Below are 21,492 nucleotides of genomic sequence, written 5' to 3' on the forward strand. Positions count from 1 at the left end.
TATTACTACTATATAAAAGGGAAACGTCCTAAAAGCCCTGTAGCAAAACACAAACACAACAAATACCATGGTTCACATGCAATCAAAGATGTGTCAGAGACTATAGCTAAACTTATGTATGAATGCCTTTATTTTCATTTGATTGATTTCAGATGGATAGTTATACTGTTTCAGAATCTTGCTCTGGACAGCAACAGCTGATGTCCAAAATAAGCAGTGGGCTGCAGTTAGGAACTTGTGTATTTCCAGACTGAAAAACTCACTAGCAATTCTCCGTGCATAGCCAAAACTACTTGCAACAGCTGCTTACACAAGAGGTTTCTGCGGTATCACTGTAAAAAAGTCTATAGTTGGTCATTAAAATCCTCCAAAAAATCCATCCCAGTGGTGAATGTTAAAAGTCTCCCTCAGTGCTGATCCAGAATACCTGAGCTCCTGTAGCTCCCCATGAGGCAAGTTTGCCTCTTTAGCTCAAGCTGTAGCCACTGATGCTCTTAGCTATGGCAATCAAAAGGCAGCTATCACATAAAGGGCTTATCTAGGAAGCAAACTGTGGGAGTCCTGAAACACTAAGGACAATTATCCTATGAGTAAAGAGAGCAATAGTGTAACTAGTAGGGCTGTGTAAAATGGGCCGTGTTCAAGTTGGATTCAGATGCAGCCTGATTCAGAGACAATGATTCAATTCATTGATTCAAAACACTGTCCCCAGTTTGAATTGACAAAATCCAAATCTGAAGATTCGACGCTGATTTGGAGAAGCAACGATTTAGCAATAGACACAGCTTTAAATGTTTTTTCTACATACCTTGAGGTACCAGGCATGGCTTGTAAATGCTACAGTACTGGTGCAGATGGAGTGTATGACAGGAGCATGGGGTGGGGGGAGGCCCACATGCTTAGCAGCAAACCCATTAGTGGACTGGAAGTACTTCTGGTCCAGTCCACTTCCAGGTCCACTGCTGAGTGTGCTGGGGGAGCCCCAGCACCCCCCTGGCTCAGCAATCAGCTGTGGGGGGACCCCAGGTGCCCCCCCCCCCAGACTCAGAAGGCACCAGTCACTGAGACAGAGGGATGTGGGGGATGCCCCCTGTGCACTCCCAGGTGGATCCAGAAGTGGACTGGAAGAGCTTCTGGTCCACTTCTGGGTCTGCTGCCAAGTGCGCTGGGGACCCCACTGCACTCCTGTGGAATGCCCCACCATCTCAGCATTCACAAACTGCCTGGTACCTTGAGGTATATAGAAAAAAAAATTTAAAGCTGTGTCTATGTCCTAATCATTGAAACTTTTCAGATCTCTCCAAATTAATTTGGAGGGTTATGATTTGATACAAAGAAATTAAAGAGTCTCCTGATTCAATTTGGATTTTGAGATTCGGCCACCAAATTGGGCTGAATCTCCACCGAATTGAATCAGTGACTGAAGTGTCGCACAGCTCTAGTAATTAGGGATGGATGAATGTGGCACCACACTAGGCACTGAGTTAAAGGAGGTGCCAGTCTGATGACTGCTGCAGGCCCAGCTGTCATTGCCATCGCTGTCATTGTCATTGCTGTTGTAGCTACCACGGAAATTGCTTATTGTGCCTCTGAAAGAAAATATATAACTCACTCATGAATGTGTGCTACCCTTTGAGCCAGTCATAGAGAATCACAGAAAAGTAGGGCTGGAAGGGATCTCCAAAAGTCATCTAGTCCAACACCCTGCCTGAGGCAGGACCACCCCTATCCAAACCGTCCCATACAACCATAAACTAAACTCTACATAAAACTACCAACAACCCTGACACAACACAGACCTAACACCCTAATCTGGCACAAATAAAACAGGGGAACCGTAGCATCCAATATCCTGTTTCTATGAAATGCTGTCAATAGGACTAGGGACAGACATTAGACATAAACTGGTTTAAGTGATCAGAAACTAGTTTAAACGTGTAACAGAACAGATATTCAGTACATATAAACCAGTTTGAAAATAGCTGAAACCAGTTTGAGATAAACCTGGTTGAATGTAGTATCAGGTTTAACTGATTTGGCTCAAACCAGTTTATGAACTGTCTGCCTCAGAACCCTTCCTGGTTTAACTGTCGCAGGGCTCTTAGGTGCTCTGCGACTGAGGGTGGAATTAGGTCAGAAAAGACCTCTGGTGGCGGGAAGGGGGAAGCGTAACTGCCCGTCCCCAAGACTGTGCAGGTGCGGGTTGCCTTAGCAACCAGGGAAGCCTAGAGCCAGGAAGGGGTGGGGCTTAGTCCTTCTTAAGCCCAGGCAGAAGGCCAGGAGAGCAGTCCCCTTCTGGCAGCCGCAGGAGCTCTGCAGGAGAGCTGAGCAGACCGGGTCGAGGGTTGCAGTCTGAGCGCTCTGACCGACTGCAATGATGCGGGGAAGAGAGCACTCTGTGGGAGGTAGGAACTAAGAGCCAGCATGGCATGCAGTTTATGTTATGAGCCAGGAAGCTCCTTGTTGTTTTGTCACAGCCGTTTGTCTCATGATTTGGTTATCAGCCGTTTGGCTTGTGATTTGGTTATCATTATACCGGAGGACCAGGTGAGGCTGTAGGGGTGTGAGGAGGCCTCATGGGGGCTCCCCAGTAGCTTGGGGGTTCCTGGTGCCCAGTGGGGGCACAGTGAACAGTGCCACAGTGTGCACAGCGTGACGGGTGCCAGAGAGGTGCTCGGTGTGTGGGGGTAGTAGCCCCAGCTGCGAAAGGGCGCTCAGGCCCTAGAGGGGGCGAGGAGCATGGCAAAGGCCCTAGAGGGAGCAAGAAGCGTGGGGAGTGCGGCAAAGACCCTAGAGGGGGCAAGAAGCACGAGGAGCGCGGCAAAGGCCCTAGAAGGGGGCGGTGGAGAAAACCCTGACAAGGGGGCGGTGAAGAGCCCGACAGTGAGGGTAGTAAGGAACCTACATTGTGGGGGGCAATAAAGGGCCCCGAGAGTGAGAAGAGTGCTGAGGAGCCCAAAAGACAAGCGAAGGGCCGGGACCCAATACCATGTTCCGGAGGAAGATTACTTCAGCAACAACTGCAAGGCTTGGGCTGTGGTGCAGGGGAGGAAAGGAGCAGCAGACAGCGCCCCCTGTCATCAGGGCATATAAAAATGGGCAGCTTCCTGCTAGGTTTCATCATTCCTTAATTATGAACGAGATCAAGACATGGCAGGCGAGAATAGGCGGGCGGTGGGCCCATTGCAGGAGGTCAGAGCTGCACGCCCGGAGAGGCTCCAGAAATGATACACCTGTTACATTAACATAAACCAGAGTCCCCCAGTATCCCAGATGCTTTGCAGCTCTGGGAAGGCCTCTCTGCTTCAGAGAACTGGGCTGGCCCCTCTCCTCTGCTGCCTGGCTGCAGCTCCGGCAGAGACTGCAGGTGCAGCAGTGTCTATTTAGCTTCCTCCAGGTTCCCCTCCTCCCCCTCACCCCTCCCTCACAGCGATTCCCCCCTCCCCTCTCCCTTCCACAGACACATCTTAGCATTAGCTAGCATACCACATGCTGGTTACAGTCTGTGATGTGGGAGACAGGACAAAGGCAGACAGAATAGTGTCAACTTAGGGCTTTTTGGAGCTAATCAACAGGTAGCTGTGTTCCTTCTGTGGAAAAAGTTGTTTAAGAAGATCTTGAACTAATGAGAGAAGCTTTTGTTTTGTTTGATGGGACAATTAATACTAGCAACTCCCTGTGTATCTCCCTGCTGTGTAAATGCTCTGTTATCAACAGCAAGGAGGAGGAGCCCCTCCCTAATCAGGCATCCTGCCAGGGCCTGGTTATGCCCCTGCCCCTTAGCTTAGCACCGTACAAGGGAAGGGAGAGCTGCTCTAGCACCTCCTGCCTTCTAGCCTGAGCCACTGCAGACATGTGACTGCATTTCTTCAGTCCACAGGGGATGTCTTTACAGTTACAAACTGATTCAGCCTAGCGGCTAACCTGCAAAGATTGAATCAATTCAGGCTCAGGCTTTTTGAATGTCTGCCTCTAGCCTGTATGCTCAAGAGATCCCAGGTAGAGGACCATGTCCCCCATTACAGAGAAAGGCAAAAATCCCCATAGTCCATACCAATTTGACAATGGGGTAAAATTCCTTCCTGACTCCAAATATAGCAATCAGTTTGGAGTACTGACTCTTACAGCCTTGGCTCTTTAGCTCAAGCTACAGCAACTCTTGACAGCCTAATTTTCTGAAAATCCTATCTTGGCCAGCTTCTCCTGGCTGCTACAACATCTTAGGCACGAGGCACCCAAACTGAGAAGAGGGGAGCAATCTTGCCTGTGCTCACATTCTGCCTCCTGCATCCAAGCAGTAGGAAGCAAGAGAAGGAACAGCAAGACTGAAATGCTGAGGGGGGAAAGTGATGGAAGGTGTGGAGGCAGCAGAGAAAGTAGATTTAAATAGACAAAAGGTAATGAGACTAGGACCCCGAGATAGAAGACTTGCAAAAACAGGATGAAAAGGCTAAAGATAAGGACACTAGAATCAGGAATAAGACAAGTGAGATCAGTATTGAAGCCAAGTAGTAGAGACACAGAGATTGGAAAGGGAAGGGGTAAAGTAAGTAGTTTTGGACTGGGAGTGAGGAGATACTAGGAGAAGTGAGAATACTGAGAATTCATGAAAATGGAAAGATGGAGAACTAGGCATAACAGGCACAGGTTGATTAAACTGAAAGTGAGTGGAAGAGGGAAGAATAAAACTTGACATGGAACTGAAGGAGTGGAAGAAGCAAGTCTGGTATGAAAAAAAGGGATGAGGAACCTGGCAGAGAGACTGAGCTAGAGAGGGAGAAAGAAGGAAGGGTAAATGCATGATTAGACTTGGAGGCAGGCAAGGGAAGACTGGGACTAGCTGGGCAAGCCAGTTGCATCAGGACTTCTGGAGGAGAGGGAATAAAGAGGAGAAGCTGAAACTGGATGAAGATCTGAGGCTGAGAAGCCAACATGGGACTGCTGGGCCAGGAGCTTTGGAGCTCAGAGAGCTTGGAAAGAGAAGCCAGGAGCGGGGAAGTGGAGACAGTAGGAAGTGAGTGGGGGGAGGGGCAGTGAGCTCAATGATAAAAATGGGATGGGACCGAGGAGGTAGTTTTTATTCTGCCATCCCCTAACATTTGAGTGCTAGACTTTGCCACTTTATCATGTTTAAATGTAGGGGGGGGTGCGCGCGCATGTGTGCATGGAAAACAAATGCAATTCATTAGAACGTGCATATTGTTAAGCAATGCCGAGTTCTTAAACATTCACTTTATAAAAGAATCTTTGGTTGCTATGGAGGCAGCTTCAAAACTCCTTTGTCAGAGTATGTGTTTTTACTAATAAAAAAGGTTGCACCTTTTTTGGCTCAAAGATGATTGCCCTTATAAAACACTGAGGGGGTGGATAGCAAGAATGCAGGCAAGAGCATGTAGCCCTAGGAAAGAAGACAGTTTGTAATTTAGGGAAGGAGAGACAGGTAGGATACAAAGGGTCTGCCACTTCAATGGAAACAACAAAGTTCTTATTGATCATGTATTAATAGAAAGCAGCACCATTGCCAAACACCAGGAGAAAGGCTGTCCTTGCTCTAGAGTTCTAATAGTTAAAAGAATAGATCCCAGCAGACTAAATGTAAAAGTGAAGCTTTGGAAGAATCAATCTGCCTAATCCAGCAGGAATTTTTATACAATTGTCATGTCGGCATTTGAACATCTTGTGCAGAAACAGATGGTTCTTTGCAAATTCTTTCTTTCTCTCTTGTAACTACCCAGTAGCAGAGGGGGGTGTTTGTCATTAGCAATGATCCTGGTTTTCTCTGATAAAAAAATCCCCAATTTTCAGATTAAAAAAGTAACCCAAAATCCACATTTATCCATGATTAAAATGAAACACCACTAATATGTAGAAATATATACACACACACACATACATAGTTGTGTTTCATTGTAATCATGGAAAAATATGGATTTTGGGTTATGTTTTTTAATCTGAAATTTGGGGATTTTTTTTATCAGCGAAAACCAGGATCCCTGGTCAATAGTTACTTGTTTCAGGGTGGGGATGATAGGATTGGGGGGTTTTGTATCCGGGTTCTGAACTCCTCTGAGCTCTTATGTGATGACCACTAAAAACATCTCCCTTGGTAAATCCCTCAGGAGTGCAGTGGTCACAAAACCTGCTAAATTGTGTGTGCTCCACAGAGTCTACTACAGAAGGGTGGATGTGTAACTGGAAAAAGTGCACCTTAGGCATATTCCAAGCATAAACCAAAGACCATGTAAACCTATTGTACTTGCTGTAATGCTATATCCTCAATGTGTGTTTGTGTATGAGGATAGAGAGGAGGGGGGCATAGTGCTGTGAACGAGGCCCATGTGGGTAGACTGGAGCACACATGTAAAAAACAGATGTGGAAGGTGTTCCTGAGCAGAGCTGCATGTGACAGCAGGGGCTTGGGAAAGAAGCCTCTCTAATGACCGCGTTAAGATATTTTAATAAAGAAGTAACCTATTATAAAAAAGCCATATGTCTTGTAAGGCAGCCACAGTCCTCCTTAAGCATCTGGCAACGCAAGGATTTAAAAGCCATAGAATTAATGGTATAGGTTCTGACTGCTTTTAGCGGGGGGTGGATGACAATTCATGACTCATTTTAAATGACAGTTTTAAGGAGACTCTTCTGGTGAGAAGACCCATGATTAAAGGAGAGAAGGCTTTCTAAACACCGGAACAGACTGACCCCAGAAACAAGAGCAGGAACAAAAAATCCCTACTTACAAGCTACTTGTACCAGAACATATATACATTACCATTATAGCTGGCTGAAACATTTCTATAGAAGCTGGTTATTTATTGCTTATTATCATTGCTGTTTTTATTATATTATTTTCTATTGTCCATATATCCATTAACACAATCTTTTGGTCATACTCTTCAAAAGGAATAGGAAATTATTATTAAGTGGGAGATTAAACAATTTTACCCATGACACAGCATTCATTACATCTGTAATTGTGTGAAATGCAAATATATAATGTAGCTTCAATTTCAAGTCGTTTTCTTTCTAGTCTCACACATTTGACATTTGCATAGAAAGGATCTGCATTTTTAATAAAAAACCTTAGCAAAACAGGAGATGTTTGAACATTTTCGTCCTATTTGCCACTTTTACAATAATGTGGATTCCAGAAGAAGAGCGAGTAACAGTTCACAAAGGGGCACCAAATAATACAAACTCATTATCTAAATGTTTTAACTGCCTGTAAGGAGAGGTGTTATAGATTTCCTCTTCCAACTGACTGATTTACATGTGGGTGAGGCTAGAGAATGGATACGAGAGAGTTGAAAGTTACATTTTTTATAGCTGTGCAGCCAGCAGCTAGCCCTAAGGGAGACAGGCTCTTCTGTAGTTAGAGCTTTGGCCATGTAAAAGGTTGCTGGATTTGAAACGTGCCTTTGCCTCATTCATTCAAATAGCCCAAAGGCTTCAGTAGATACCAAGTAAATATGCTGCATGCTGCTACAGATCTTTGTATTCAGTCTGGCTAGAAGTCACCCAGCAAAAATGTAGTCCTGTGAGATTTTTGAAAAAGAAAAATCACTATCCCACCATGCTTACAGAGGAAGATAAGGGCTAGATTCTCTTTTGTATCAGGACCTTGCCTAAGGACCCTGACTGGTTGCAGCACTCTTATCTTCAAGGTTGGTCTGAGTTGACCACACCTCTCAATTAAACTTATGTCCCAGGGTTTTTGATGGACTCTGCTATTGGAGGATTAGTGTAGTGACAAGTCCTTCTCATTCCCCTGACACACTTCTAAGTGCTCTATAGTGCATTAGAGAATCTGACTTTAAATCTACAGGTTGTCCTCATTAACTCAAAGTAGTAAAATAGCACCATAGTATGAACTGGTGCTACTTTCACTCAAATGTCATGCATCCAGGTAGCATCCTGAGTATTTGGGCTCTTAGGAGCAAAGATTTGCTTACAAATTCAGACACTCACCATGTATCAGGTCTGCCAGGCCCTTCATGTGGGGTGTGTATTGTTTTCAAAGAAGTTAGCAGTATGTCATCGCTTCCTGGGCAGCAGAGCATTGGGAAAACAGCTAAAATTTGCCCCTTTTTGGGTGTGTCCACACACGCAGACATGTGCGCTTGCAGCAGCTCAAATAGAAGCAGTGCAAATTTGAGTCAGGGCTTTTTGCCTCAGCGCACGTGCCCGGACATGCACTTTGGCATGGTGTACGTTGTGCCACTTGGAGCAAAATAAACCTGACTGGCTCCTCCCAGATCTGTAGCCAGGGGAACCTAGAGCCTGGGTCCAGCACCTGTTATATATCCATATATATATATAAAGAGAGACAGACAGACAGACAGCGATCAGTTGGGCAGGCGGGGATGGGGCCAGGCAGGACAGAAATTGTGGGGCTCAGGGAGTGGGCAGGGGATGGGGCTGGCGGGGGTCCCCACCATGGTTCATTTCCCCCTCCTCCAGCCCCCTCCCCCCCAACTACTTACCGGCAGGGAGCCCAGATCCAGCTTCTGGAAGCTGGCACACTGCCTACATGGGCAGACAGTGTGCTTCAGCACTGGGGTGAGGGCCAGCCATAGAGATGCTGGCTGGCTACCAGAGCATCTCTGTGGAGGACCCAAGCCTCCAGTTGCCTCAGGGCACAGTCCTGAAACATGCCCTGTCCCACTTTTTTTGCCCAAGGTATTTTTTGACCCCTAGATATCCAGGGGTCTAATTTTGCCCCCTCACTGCAAATTTGCAGTGCAGGGAAGGTTTTTTTGTTCCCACATGTGCCTCTTTCAGCATCTCAGAAGGCTTTGAGATGCTGGAAGAGGCATGTGTACGCCCTTTGTGTTTCTGGTGCTTCTGCAAAAATGGAGTTTACTGGAACCATTTTGGTGTTGGAGGAGTCCAAATATTAAGTTATCTAGTCTTCCCTGCACATGTGTTCCCCATTATAGTCATGTGATTGAAATGTGTAAGTAGAAAATAGGCAGCTAATGACCTAAGATAGAAAAAAAAGGTAACATGAAGCACCTAGAGAACAAGTTAGTTGTAGAGTGAAGGAAAATTATTGCTTTGAATTAACCATAAATGATAGTAATGACAAAGACCTTCTGGGCTTGAGTCACATATTCCTGACCTATGTACAAAAGAGGGATTTTTTCTGCATTTCTCTCTCAAACCGTATGTATACTCTAAACTGAAATACCTTCAGTGACAATAGATCAACTGCCTAGGCTGATCATTGGCAACTAATTACCGTGACTGTCAAGAAATGTTTTCCTGATGTGTAACCTAGCCAGCAGGAAGAGAGGCTTCCTTTGCTCAGAAGACACATGGAAGGTAATTTATGTAGTACAAGCAACAGTGACAGAGAGAGGGAAATATTTACTGTTTGCTTCTCACCTAAGAAAACTGTCTCCGCTTACGTAGTCTATTTCCAAGTGGTCACACTTTGCTGCATATCTTTGAAACTGCTCTTATATAAATTACAAGCTTTGCATTCACATAGGCCCCTAAAAATGGGAGTGGGGGATTAAAATCAGTCTTATAATAGAAGAATTACTGATATGATATGAGCTGTTATCAAAATTCCCAGGTCAGTAAAGTATATACCATATTCCTTCAAATATAAGACCCACTTTTTCAAACAGAATGTCCTGCATCTTACATATGAGTTAAAACAAGTAGAAAGCTTTTTTATTCACTATGGGGGTTATATACTTGTAAATATGTCTTATCTTGCTTTGCTTCTCCTTTTTTTTTCTTAAAGTGGGAGTCAGAAAATGTGGATGCTATTCATGAGCGTACTGCCCCCAGTGGTTGTGGTGGGGTGGGGCATGGCTCCAGCAGCGATGGCGGGAGCCCCGCAACAGCAAGCACAGAGCTCACGGGGAGTTCTAGCAAGTGCATAAAGTGTATTTAAAATGCAGGTTTGGTGTTCATGAATGTTTGAAACTGCAAATGCCGAACCTGCAAATAGCGAGTGTTTCCTGTAATGATGAGTCTCAAGTCACACATGAATATAATCTTTTTAACATTTTGGGGGGACACCCTGGAGCTATCACCCCAGAACTGCAAGGACAATTCATTCCCTAAAATGCCTATTTAGAATCATTAACAGAATAACAGAGTAGCCAGTGACCACAAACATACAACTTTGGGGAACTTTATATTTTGATGCAGGCTATAACATTTTAAATGACCCAATGGACCTAGGGTAAAATAAAAAAATACATGTTTTTGACTCACTGTCAATGTAAACATCTTACCCAGGAAAAAAAACTACACTGTCTAATGACAGACATTTCCACATAGACCTGGAAGGGGGTTCACTCTGTCTGATATTATGTATATATTTATATAGTTCAATGGGGGACATGGAGACAGACATGTCTCTGCTTGGAGGGTTGAGAGATGCATTTTAATTTGTAGGAAAGATTAGACACACAGTGTAAATTTGGCTAATCTCACAATATTTTGTAACTTTAATGTAATGCCTGCTGTTTTCCACAGATGCATATTTAGGCTATGTTTATAGTCTTTTTTCATTAAGCTGCCAATAAGAACCTTACTGAAGCTCAGATTAAATAAATACCAGACTCATCTTTGAGAGAGATGTTGACCATACACTCATAGGAGACAGAGGTCTGGTTTCTGGGTAGGCAGAGAACAAAGTGGTTGACTGCCTACATACCTGTAGTCAAGACAAAACTGTGGTGAGAGGCGTGTGTGTGTTAATATGCCTAGGGCTATTAATGATGTGCTAGTGACACTTTTATTAAAGGGTGAAAAGTAATGGTTTCCTTTGGAAATATAATTTTCCTTGACATTTTAACAGCTATATCTCTTAGATGATCATTATCCTTTATTCACTTCTTAAATTCATTATTATTTTGCCACAATAGAGCCTATTGAGGTTCCATATTATATTTCTAAATTGTTCTTGGAGGAATGAAGCAGAATACAGTCATTCAGAACAAATGAGAAGTGATAATTAAAAATAAATACTTCAGTAATTGCAAGGTGGTTCAATTAAAGCAACAAAGAGAGACAATTGTGATTGATCCATACAAAGTCAAAGTTTATTGTTACAAATTGGATATGAATTCAGACTGGTTGAGAACAGGCTAACGATCTCAAGGTTGCAAGCACCACATAAAAAGAATTTGACTGATGAATTACCTGTATTCAACCTTCCTTCATTTCCAAGGAACAGCTAATGATAATGTTATCCATTTTGCAGCAGAGATTTTTTTGTTTAATTTTAAGAGCTTTATTCCAACAAGTAATTTTATTGTACAGTCAGACTCCCAGCCTTACAGCTAATAGGAATAAATACATACAGTGAAAAAGACTGTACAGCTTTGAGTCTTACAAAGATGGAAACATGGGATAAAAAGGGGAGAGCTCTTTTTTCCTTTGTGATTGTCTCCCAAAGATACTGCCATCATTCAGTTTGTGCCAAGCTACAACAATGGTGGTATTTAGGCCAAATGCAAAACTGTGAAAACAAATTTCATTATTTATCCAAAATCTTTACATTCACAAATAATTTTGATAAATTCTTTTAACACTGTTTAATTTATTTCCATCTAGGTAACCTATGACTGTTTTGACTGCTGTGTAAAAGTAAAAAGTCCTGGTGAAACGGGGAAAATCTATTGAACAAAGTGCATCTGAGTATAAGCATAAATTCATGAAATCATAGATACTATGGATAGGAGGGGTCTTCAGATGTTATCTAATCCATTTCCTTGCCCTAAGGCAGGACAGATAACCTGCTCTTAAAAGCATCCATTGGTGGGGCTTCCAGAACCTTTCCACCTAACCTATCCCAGTGATTACAGTCTGGAGCCTGAGCAGATGGAATCGTGTTACAAAAGGATAGTAAGGTAACACAATATGAAAACAGTGGAAAATGCAGAGGAGCAATTTCTGTCTTTTACTTTCTCTTTGGAAGGTGAAGGAAGCTCTCAAGAAGAAAATATTTAGTGAGTATTCTGGGATCAATCAACACCCCTATGAAATGGTGTCAAGAACTCAGCCCCCCCACCCCAAAAGTATTACATCCTCTCCCATAACAGAATTCATCATCTTTTGTTGATTACCAGTAAATAACCTCCTCGAGTATTAATGTAGCAAGATAAGTCCACTACGTTTCCCTGCTTCCTCATTTTTATGAGACTATTACTAATGAGACCTTAAATAATTACTGTAAATCAACTGGCCATAATTGGACTGAGAGATCACACGCTAATAGCATTTGGGGAAAATGGAATATTTTGTAAGTTGTACCATTTATGTTTGTCCTGTTAATAGAAGATACATTTTATCACGACACATTTTTTTATTGTTTTTCTTTTCTTTTCTTTCTTTTTTTTGGCAGTTCATTTCCTCTTATTAAGAAAGGCGGGGAGCTAATATGATCAAATGTTCCTGTCTGAAGAGCTTTTGGAGCATGGTGGAATAGGATGATTTTACAGCAACAATGAAAGGAATATGAATGCTTCTGCTAAATGGAAACAATTTTAATTGATGCTTGAGAGGTAGAATGATTCCTCTGACAAGAAAAGGGTTTTTATAGTTCTCTTACCTTATACTGAATTTTATTATCCAGCTTACTGCTGCTAAATACCAGCATATACCTAGGTTGGCATTTGTAGAAGGGTCTGATAGAGTGAGACTTTCACTGGGAGTTAACTGTTTGAGCTGCCTTTGAAAACAATAAGAGAGCCAAAGATCCAAAAAAAGGGGAGGAAATTCCAAATCTCGACTTCCAGTCCTTCCTGCGTACACTCTCTCAAGGCTCTTCAGAGTGCATTATTGGTTTATCTTGTCTGCAGGGGTGGCACTAGGTAGAGGCTTGGGGGGCTATAGCCACCCCAAAATTCACCTTAGTGCCCCCCCCCCATAACCACCCCTCCCAGCACTGCCACCATCTGCCCCACACAGGTGAGCCCACAAAGACATGACGCTCCTGGCAGCAATGGTGCCAACCTCTTTCCAGTGGGGGGCTGGGCTGGGCTCAGAGCAGGCAGGAGCAGGGTGAGCTCAGCTGCATGGGACATGTGGGTGGCAGGGGCACTGCAAGGGGTGGGGACTCCTGGCCTGGCCCAGCCCAGCCCAGCCCCAGCCCAGCACCCCACCAGGAAGAAGCTGGCACCACCGCACTAGTCTGTATTACATGACAATTTACAGGTCTTATACAGTCTTTCCTTTTAGGGTTCTGCTATAATATGGTAGACAGAACTGAGTTGACATAGTGAAAGGTGACCAGTGGTATCTTAGGCTTAGTACTCAGACCAGTGATTTTCAACTGTGAAAGGGAAAGAGACATTTAGTTCTGAGTTTTCTGTTACCTCAAGATTGAGGTGAGTCCGGTTGTTGAGGCCATAGTCCACAGACAAAAGATGGCCTACAAGGATGTGATGAAAGGTGCCTTGAGTGCTGTACTACATGCCGGGTGTGTAGCCCCTCCCTTCAACTTGTCTGCCATGACTTGATGTTATTTTATAAGGAGAGAGGGTTCAGTGGAGATCTTCCTGGGAGGGCTTCCCCGGGAAACGGTAGTACTCACGATTCAAGCGTGATGTTCCATGGGGCTCTGCCTCCCCTGCATCCTGTCCACTCACCAACCAGATGGGCATTGGCACAATGGTGATTCGGTCATGCTGGCTCAACCACAGCTTGCCTCGAGGGAGACCCCATGTCGAAGTGGGCTCTGTTGGTACTTGTCCAGTTGCTCCTTCTGCTTTCCCTCCCTCAAGGCTGGCCAGCTTTATTTGTGTAAGCTGACTCCTACGTCAGAGCCTCTGCATAGGCGCTTTGTTCTTACGCCTCTTCTCTCTCTTTTTTTTTTTCAAAAGAAATAGACCCCTGGGGAGGAGAGGGGTATGGAGTTGCCTCCTTTCCCCCAGCCTCCTACAGGGGGCTCAAATGCTTCCCCTGCTGCTTCGCACTGGCTGCACTGCTCCTCTCTGGTGTAGGAGCTGTTCTATGCTAGTGTGCTCCTTCTTTGTCTTCTCTGCCCCCCCGATTTCTGGAGGGGCTTTTAAGTCTTCCCGCGGTGGCCGGAACAGCCGCTGCGATTGGTTCAGCTGTTCGCCACCTGGGAAACAGCTGATTAAACAGCCAGCGTAATGCTGGCTCACGTGGCTGCAGCTACGGTCCCTGTTCTGGTCCCTGCTCTGGCTGCCCAGCAGGAGGTCAGTTTCCCCCACGGGGGGGCTGTTTGTGGGTTTTGGGGCCCATGAGGGAAACTGACCTCCTCTTTCCTCTTTGGGAGCCTGTGGGGGTGCTTCGCTGCCACAAAGGAGCTAATGGCTGGGATGTCTCCACCCCTCAGCAATGACACTTTATAGATAAGAAGCTATTCTCAGTAAGTGAGACCTCAGGATACCGATGTCCATCTTGGCTGTGGATGTGGTAAGGGTGGGGTAAAGGGGAGGTTGGAGCCCCACGAAGAAACCAATGCATGGGATCCCACAAGCCATCTGCCAGGAACTGTCTCCTAAAACAAAGAACATCAAGTTGTGGTGAGCAAGCAGGAACAGCAACCAGAACACACAGGTGGTGCTAACTCGGGGTCCCACCCTGACATCTCTGGGGGACAGGATGCCGGTCAAGCAGGGACCCAAGCTCTACAACATCTACCGGCGACATCAACATTTTCATCAATGATGAAACATTTTCATTAATGATTTGGGTGTGGGCATCTTTAAAAGATGACTGGATACACATCTTACTCGGGTCATTTGACCTCAGCAGTCTTTCCTCCCTTAGAGGAGGGGAGCTGGACCTAATAATCTTGTGAGGTCCCTTCCAGCCCCTAGCTTCTATGAATCTCTGAATCTGTGGTGTTTGTGTAAGTTTTTGTATGTGTATTACAGGAAATAGGTAATTCTCTTCCTCCTCCTCTGCCCCCCACCCCATTAAAATTTTTAAGTCTTACAAAGTTGTCAAACTATTTAAGATCAGGGAAAATATATGGTCTGGAAAGGACTTGTGGAGTTATCTAGTCTATCCAGTTGCTCTGAGAGAGACTAAGTATATCTAGACTGGGACCTCAACCCCAGTTACTGAGCATGGGGCCAGGCAGCATTATACGACTGCAACCTGGTGCACATGGCTGTGTCAGGACCAGCTGCAAGGGAGTAGGAAGCCAGAGGAGGACTGGGGCTACAGGTGCACAAGTGATGACCTGAGAGTATACCGTATGGCGGTAGGCAAAGGGTAGAGCTCTGGCAAAGTGGTTAGGTAGCAACTGCAGCCCATTACGGAAGGAGAAGGGCAGTAAGCCTGCTGGTTAACAAAGGATGAATCCATGTTCCCCATTAAGCAGAGAGTGGTCTGGTGGCCGCAAGGGAAAGAGTTAAGTAGGAAATTTAAACAGGGATCCTGTGTTAGGAAAGGGAGTCTGGCAGAGGCTGTGGTAGCAGAAGGAGGCCCAGAGAGACTGTAAGGAGGGCCAAAGAACCCAGCAACAAGAGATGTAGAGATCTCAGCAGGAAAAGGGGTTTCTGGGCTGGCAGCTTGGCTGCTTGAAAGCAGTCTCCCAAACATCACTGGCAACATCAAGACATGGCATGCAAGGTGGGAAAGCATATCAACTGCCAGATAGATGGGTCCCCTGGAAACAGGCAACACAGTTTGTTGGGAAGTCCAACTGCCCAAGACTTCCCAGGCCTTGCTACTACCAGCCTAACAAAATGACACTTGCCAAATAATCTACTTCCAAATGATTTCATAATCTTGTTCCTTATCAGCACTTCCAAAAATCTTCCCTACAACTAAAGTCAGTGTTACAAGGTCTGAGGTTTTCCACATCATCCCTATTTATTTATTTATTCCTTAAATCAGGAGCAGAAGTAACCATCTGTCGCTCCTCTGTGGTCATTCCCATCTTTGGCAAGATGACAAAAACCTTTGCCAAAGGCTTTCCTAGTTCTTTCCTTGCTGCTTCCTCTTCATGGGATGTAATTCATCAAGGCCTGCAGCTCTGGTCACTTGTAACAGTTCTAATTGCCCTTTCATTTGTTTTTGGTGTGATGGTCAGGCCTTTTAACATCATGCTGCCTCCTGCCCTTGGGAAAATTCCTGCAGTTCTTTTTAGACTCTGATAGGCCTTAAAGCAAGCCAACATGCCAGTGACTGTTCTAATTCCACCCTGCCACCTGGCCTCACTTCTTCACATGTTTAGTTTTACTTTAAGAATGGTTTAAGCAGAACTCCCACTTCTATACCCGCCATCTCCCTCTTTCTTGTAAGAGTATTTCATGTGTTTACCACAGATGTGATTAATTTCTTTATGGTTTATGTTATCCTTTTTTAACTAAGCCACTGCATTGAAATGATGGAGTGACTACGGTATATGTTACTGACTGTAATCAGGACAGCTGTCTACATTTTGACAGGCCCAGGGAACAGGAGAGATTTCCAAAGGTGAAAAATAATTGATGACTGAGCTACTAAACTTCATTGAAAGTCAATAATAATTCAAGTCTAAATGTGATTCCACTCACTAGATGTTGAGGGCCAGATTTTTTTCCATCTATTAAGAATTTAAGTGGTCTTGGTACCTAAATACAATTCTGTTCCACCCCATTCAAGTCCTAAAAATGCATTTATTCATCTACTTTTGTAACATGCCATCATATTACTCATAAGAAGCAGTCCAAAAACAATGAAAAGGTTCTAACAAACTTTTTAATTAGTTTCTTTTCAGGGACTTGAGCAAGGTGGGAAGACAATCAGACTTAGGCACCGAAGTCTATTTACATGTCATGGGTAAGAGAATCTGGCTCCTAATGTATAATTTCTGGCAAACCTTTGATGTAGACTGCCAGAATCTAGGAGGCATCCTATATTGCTGTGTTAGGGCTTTGGTACACACCAGGTTTTTTGCCCTTTCGTGTGCTGCAATGGCATGACTGTTTACATGAGTAGGTTTTCCAGACACTTTAAAAGATTTTCTTGAGTATTAAAATAAAACGCCTCAGATGCAGTTCAGTTTGGTTCACCATGAATTAAAGCGTTGCATCCATGGATTCTTTGCATACAAACACAAAGGCACTCAGAGATGTGTAATGAGCCTCTTTGTCTACCAGATGGTACTTTTTTGTAGCTCATCCCTTTGAATTGCTTCTGCTTTCAAATTACTTCCACTTTTTTTTCCCTTCTGCTGTTTGCCAGCTCCGTACTCCCACAGATACATGGAAGAACATGGGTTGCTAGGCCCCAAGTCGGGGGGGTCAATGCTGGACTGTCCCACTCTCCTGCAGCACTGGCTGGGGACTGGGATTAATTTGTTCAAAAACCAAGTGCATGCAGACACTGGTGCAACACTCCAAAACTTAATTTATTCAAAAAGCTAGTGCATGCAGACACTGATGTGATGCTTCGAAATAAACAAGTTTCAATTTTATAAACCTATTTAATTTAATGAGGAATAAAACCCGTGGTGTGTACAGGTGCCCTTAGATGTTTAGTTCTCCTAAGCTTTCAGTGTGAATTGAATATGCAGTTTGTTCTGGCAGGTTATATCTACTTTGCTCTCCCATGCAGCTCTCCTTTATTGTAACGGACATCACTTGGTCATCTATCAAGATGTAGCCTCAGTTACCCAGGAGACGTGTCTCTCTCCATTCACTCCAAAAGGAGAAATTAACTGCTACTAACAGCCAGAAGACAAAGAATCATAGGGCCAAAAGGAGTACAGCAAGACAGCCTTAATCTGCAGCCTGGAGAAGAAAAGAAGAAAAAGGAGAGCATCCTGAGTTCTGGTCTTTGCTCTCAAGGCTGTTTTAGGCATTTTACCAAACCACTATTTAATTCCGCATGCCTTACTGACAGTGATGTATATCTGAAGTCATGCCAATTTAAGTCATGGCCCTATTCTGGATTGCATTTTAGTAGCAGGGCATAGGATCTGGTCCAGTGAACTTAGCCTAGCAGTTCAACAAATCGGTTAGTCATTAGTATGTCCGCTCCTCACTTCTGTGATAGATGTCAAAGAAAAAGAACAATTTCAGGAGATACACGACACCAGAGAGTCAGTCAGTATTCCACAACACAAGGTGGGCTAATGACGGGGATGAAAGACAAGCAGGTGTGTAGGTGCTCAGACTAAAAGGGCTTCCATGGATAAATGGAGCCTAAATTAAGGCACTTAGTCCTGAATTCAGCCCAACATGTCAGCATCAAATTTAGCCCCCTAATGAGTTCTCAGGATGCTGGTGTGGGGGTAATCTGAATTGCTTCTGGTAACCTAAATGCCAAATTCCACCTTATATGCCTAATGAGGACTTAGGTTATATTGATATGAGCTCCAGACTAAGCCAGGGAGTGTTGTTGATAGGTCCTATCCTCTTGTACCCACTTCACATGCACCCAGGCCTGAAAATCAGGGAGACCAAGTGGTTTGGGAAAATTCTTGAGTGGTCTTGGAAATGTGCCCCCTGGCTTTGTTCATCTGAAGGGCCCAAGCATGATACTGTGGGGGAGGAGCACTATACTCAGGCACTCTTGGGCACATACCCAAGCCATCTGCTCTGCCTAATTTGCAGGCTCAAATGTACACAGAGCAGATGCCAGTGGACAGAGTTTATCTTTCAGCAATGCTCTTGGGTTCATTTATCAATTTGGCTTTTGCCTTATGTGACAATGCTTGATGTTTCCCAAGGTCACACAGAAAGCTTTGGCAAAAGGAAGGCTTTAATCCTGTTCTGTTAAATCCTGTTAAGAGGGATGAGATCTCCCTTCTCTCTCCTGTACTATCTACTAGAGCAATCAAAATACTAGGTGTAAAGTAATGGTTGTTAGCACATACTTTTATATGGGCAGAAAGTCTGTCCTATTTTGTAATACCTTTGTGGATTTAAAATCATTAATAAATAAGCCAAATCATTAAAATATTTCCCAACTTCTTTGTGACTAAGACCACTTATCCCTCATTCTCTGCAAGTTTCAGACTGTGATGGTGCAGCCCATTATAACACCATTTCTCAGGGAATGGGAATGTATTAACAGCACTTCTAACTACCTTAGTCTGATTTCAGATTGGTAAATATTTTAGATGGCTAGAACATGCCTGTGCAATCCCCCATAACATCTTTGATTTCCACTCCTGATGGTGGCCATTGCTGCTGGGCAGGCATTATATTTTGTTTCCACATTAGCACAAATTCTACTGGAGACTGCTCCACCCAAAGAGCTTGTCAGATGTTTTTTGGGGCTGGAGTTACTAAAAACACTCAACTGCCATCACTAAAGGCCTTGTAGAGCTCCTACTTTATATTAAGAAAAGGTTCTAGTTCTTCCCCATAATGCATGGCATGAATTTCTCTGTTTTGGATTATGTCACACAGCTGAACCTGTCTAAGTTTGGGCCTCTACACAAGCACAGAAGTAATCATGTAGGCTAAAGCCATCCATCAGTCTATCTTGGGATGCTATACCAGTGCCCATAACTGTAGGAACTGAGCACCTTCCAGGTAAAATCAGTAGTAAAGTCCTCAGGGTACTTATGAAGACTCTGGTACTTCTCTCTCTTCAGGTTCAATATGTTTGTGTGGTTTTGTTTTTGCTTAGATTGAGGCTTGTGATGAAAGGGCATGACTATGTTGTTCTTGTCAGGGGCATAACTGGGCCAGGACTCTGCTTCCCCCACGCTCCCCCTCCTCGCACCTTCCTTGCAGAGCCTCGGGCTCTAGCTTTGGTGTCTCTGGCAGTGGGGAGGGAAAAAACAAGCAATGGCAGCACACAGGCCACTGCTAGAGGTTTACTGCTGCTGAGAAGAGATGTCACCTCATTTTTTGCTACATACACACATGTCCAGCAGCCAAAAAGCCCAATGGTTTTCAGCAGCAGGAAAATGAAGTGACATCCCTTCCAGCAGAAACTATATTTCCCATAATGCCCCTTACTGGCACATGGTCCTGCCCTGCTACCCCTGCTGGAGCTGGAGCATGGGAGGTGGAATGTGGGGGAGGGGGTGACAGGAGGGTGAAGCACCCTCCACCTCCATTCCAGCACCCCCCACACCTTAGGCAGTGCGTGGGGCTCATGTCTTCATTGTCTACCCACTCTTATGCTACTAAATGTTGTTTTGAAGGAAAAGCTTTATGGAGTTCTTCATCTTCCTCAAAAAACTGGTAAATTCCAGCTGTGGATGTTCTTAGGAAAAGTTACTAAATCATTCATTAATATTTAAAAAAGCGGCAGCATCTTATAAAGACCCAAATACCAAGAGTTCAGATAAATAACCAAAAAGTGGAGGATAGCTCATTAGCAAATGTATGTGCTTTATAATGAAAATCACAACACCTTCCAAAATGCTTCTGAGACCTTCTTCTATCTGGATGCCATCTCTCACAAATAACCGGGCCAAACCAATTAATTCATTGTTCCTGGCCTAACTCTGGAAGGCTGCCCCGTACAGGTCAGAAAGTACAGGTCAGTTCTTCCATGGAGCAGAAATAATGTTCCACAGCCTGTCAGCACACGTACAAGGATTAAGCTGACATAAGCCTGTTGCCAGGATACTTTCGCAAGTCTTTTTTGTCTTTGTCAGTAAAAATTGTGGGGAAAAGCTGTTAGTCACTGAGGAAGATCCTTGTACAGAGGATCTTATACATATATATTTTTTAGAAAGTTACAGTCAGGACCTGATGCACCCCTTTAGAACTTACTGACCATGCCTTTGATGAAGAAAAAGAAAACCAAGGGAAGATGTAACCTCAGGGTGAAGATCAGTTGGTCATTCCTGCATCTTAATTGTCTCTCTAGCCACTTCACAGGGCTCCTCCATCCCCATACCCTGCCTAACCACTCCAGATGTTTCAGTGCAGATTCCACCCTCACGCTTCTCCACCACACCAGTTCTCTCCTGCGGTGGGATGGCTTTCTGTGGACCACAGGCTTACAAGTCCTAATTAATAGTTCCTTCCTGCCCAGGGTCTCTCACTAACTTATCCCAGGTCCAGCATAAATAGTCCAGCATAAATATGCAATAAACTTGGAGACCCAGGGGAGTAGGCAACACTGATCTCCATATCAGCATCCTCAGGGACCCCTTCTCCCATGGTTAAGTCCTTCTTTGGAGAGAAATTTCTTCACCCCCAGATAATTCTCACTCAGCCTTATCTTTCTCTTTCTCCTTTAGGCACATGGTACAGACAGTCCACACTCACCACTCCCTATCTCTGCTGGACTCCACGAGGTGCCCCAGTCATGCACCTCACCTCTCATAAGGCACTCTCAGATCCACGGCTTTTTGTCACCTTCAGCAGTCTCGGACAATTACTGCATCTCTGTGCAGTCCTGTGAGCATTTGCTTGTGCCGCTCCCCTCTCTGGGGAACAGATTGCTTGCCCGTTTCTGTTTTAACTTCCTGGGCAATCAGCTGTGCCACCCAGCATGGCTTCCAGTTCACCGCCCTGCTGGCACGTCCAGCTGGTCCTCCAAATTAGCATCCAGGATCTTCTGCCCTTCTCTCTGATTGTTTGGTCC

The 21,492-nt window shown here is 44.5% G+C and overlaps 1 long non-coding RNA gene across 1 annotated transcript; it reads left to right on the top strand.

Annotated features, from left to right (window-relative positions):
- Positions 1-2,305: 2,305 nt before the first annotated feature.
- On the top strand, positions 2,306-18,682 carry LOC149872628 (uncharacterized). Its single transcript, XR_016439783.1, has 3 exons — positions 2,306-2,405; positions 16,698-16,770; positions 17,548-18,682. It is a non-coding gene; the product is annotated as an uncharacterized LOC149872628 (long non-coding RNA).
- The last annotated feature ends 2,810 nt before the right edge of the window (positions 18,683-21,492 follow it).

The sequence above is a fragment of the Crocodylus siamensis genome, chromosome 1 (assembly GCF_052110815.1).
Source record: "Crocodylus siamensis isolate JL-2025a chromosome 1, ASM5211081v1, whole genome shotgun sequence".
NCBI lineage: Eukaryota > Metazoa > Chordata > Crocodylia > Crocodylidae > Crocodylus > Crocodylus siamensis.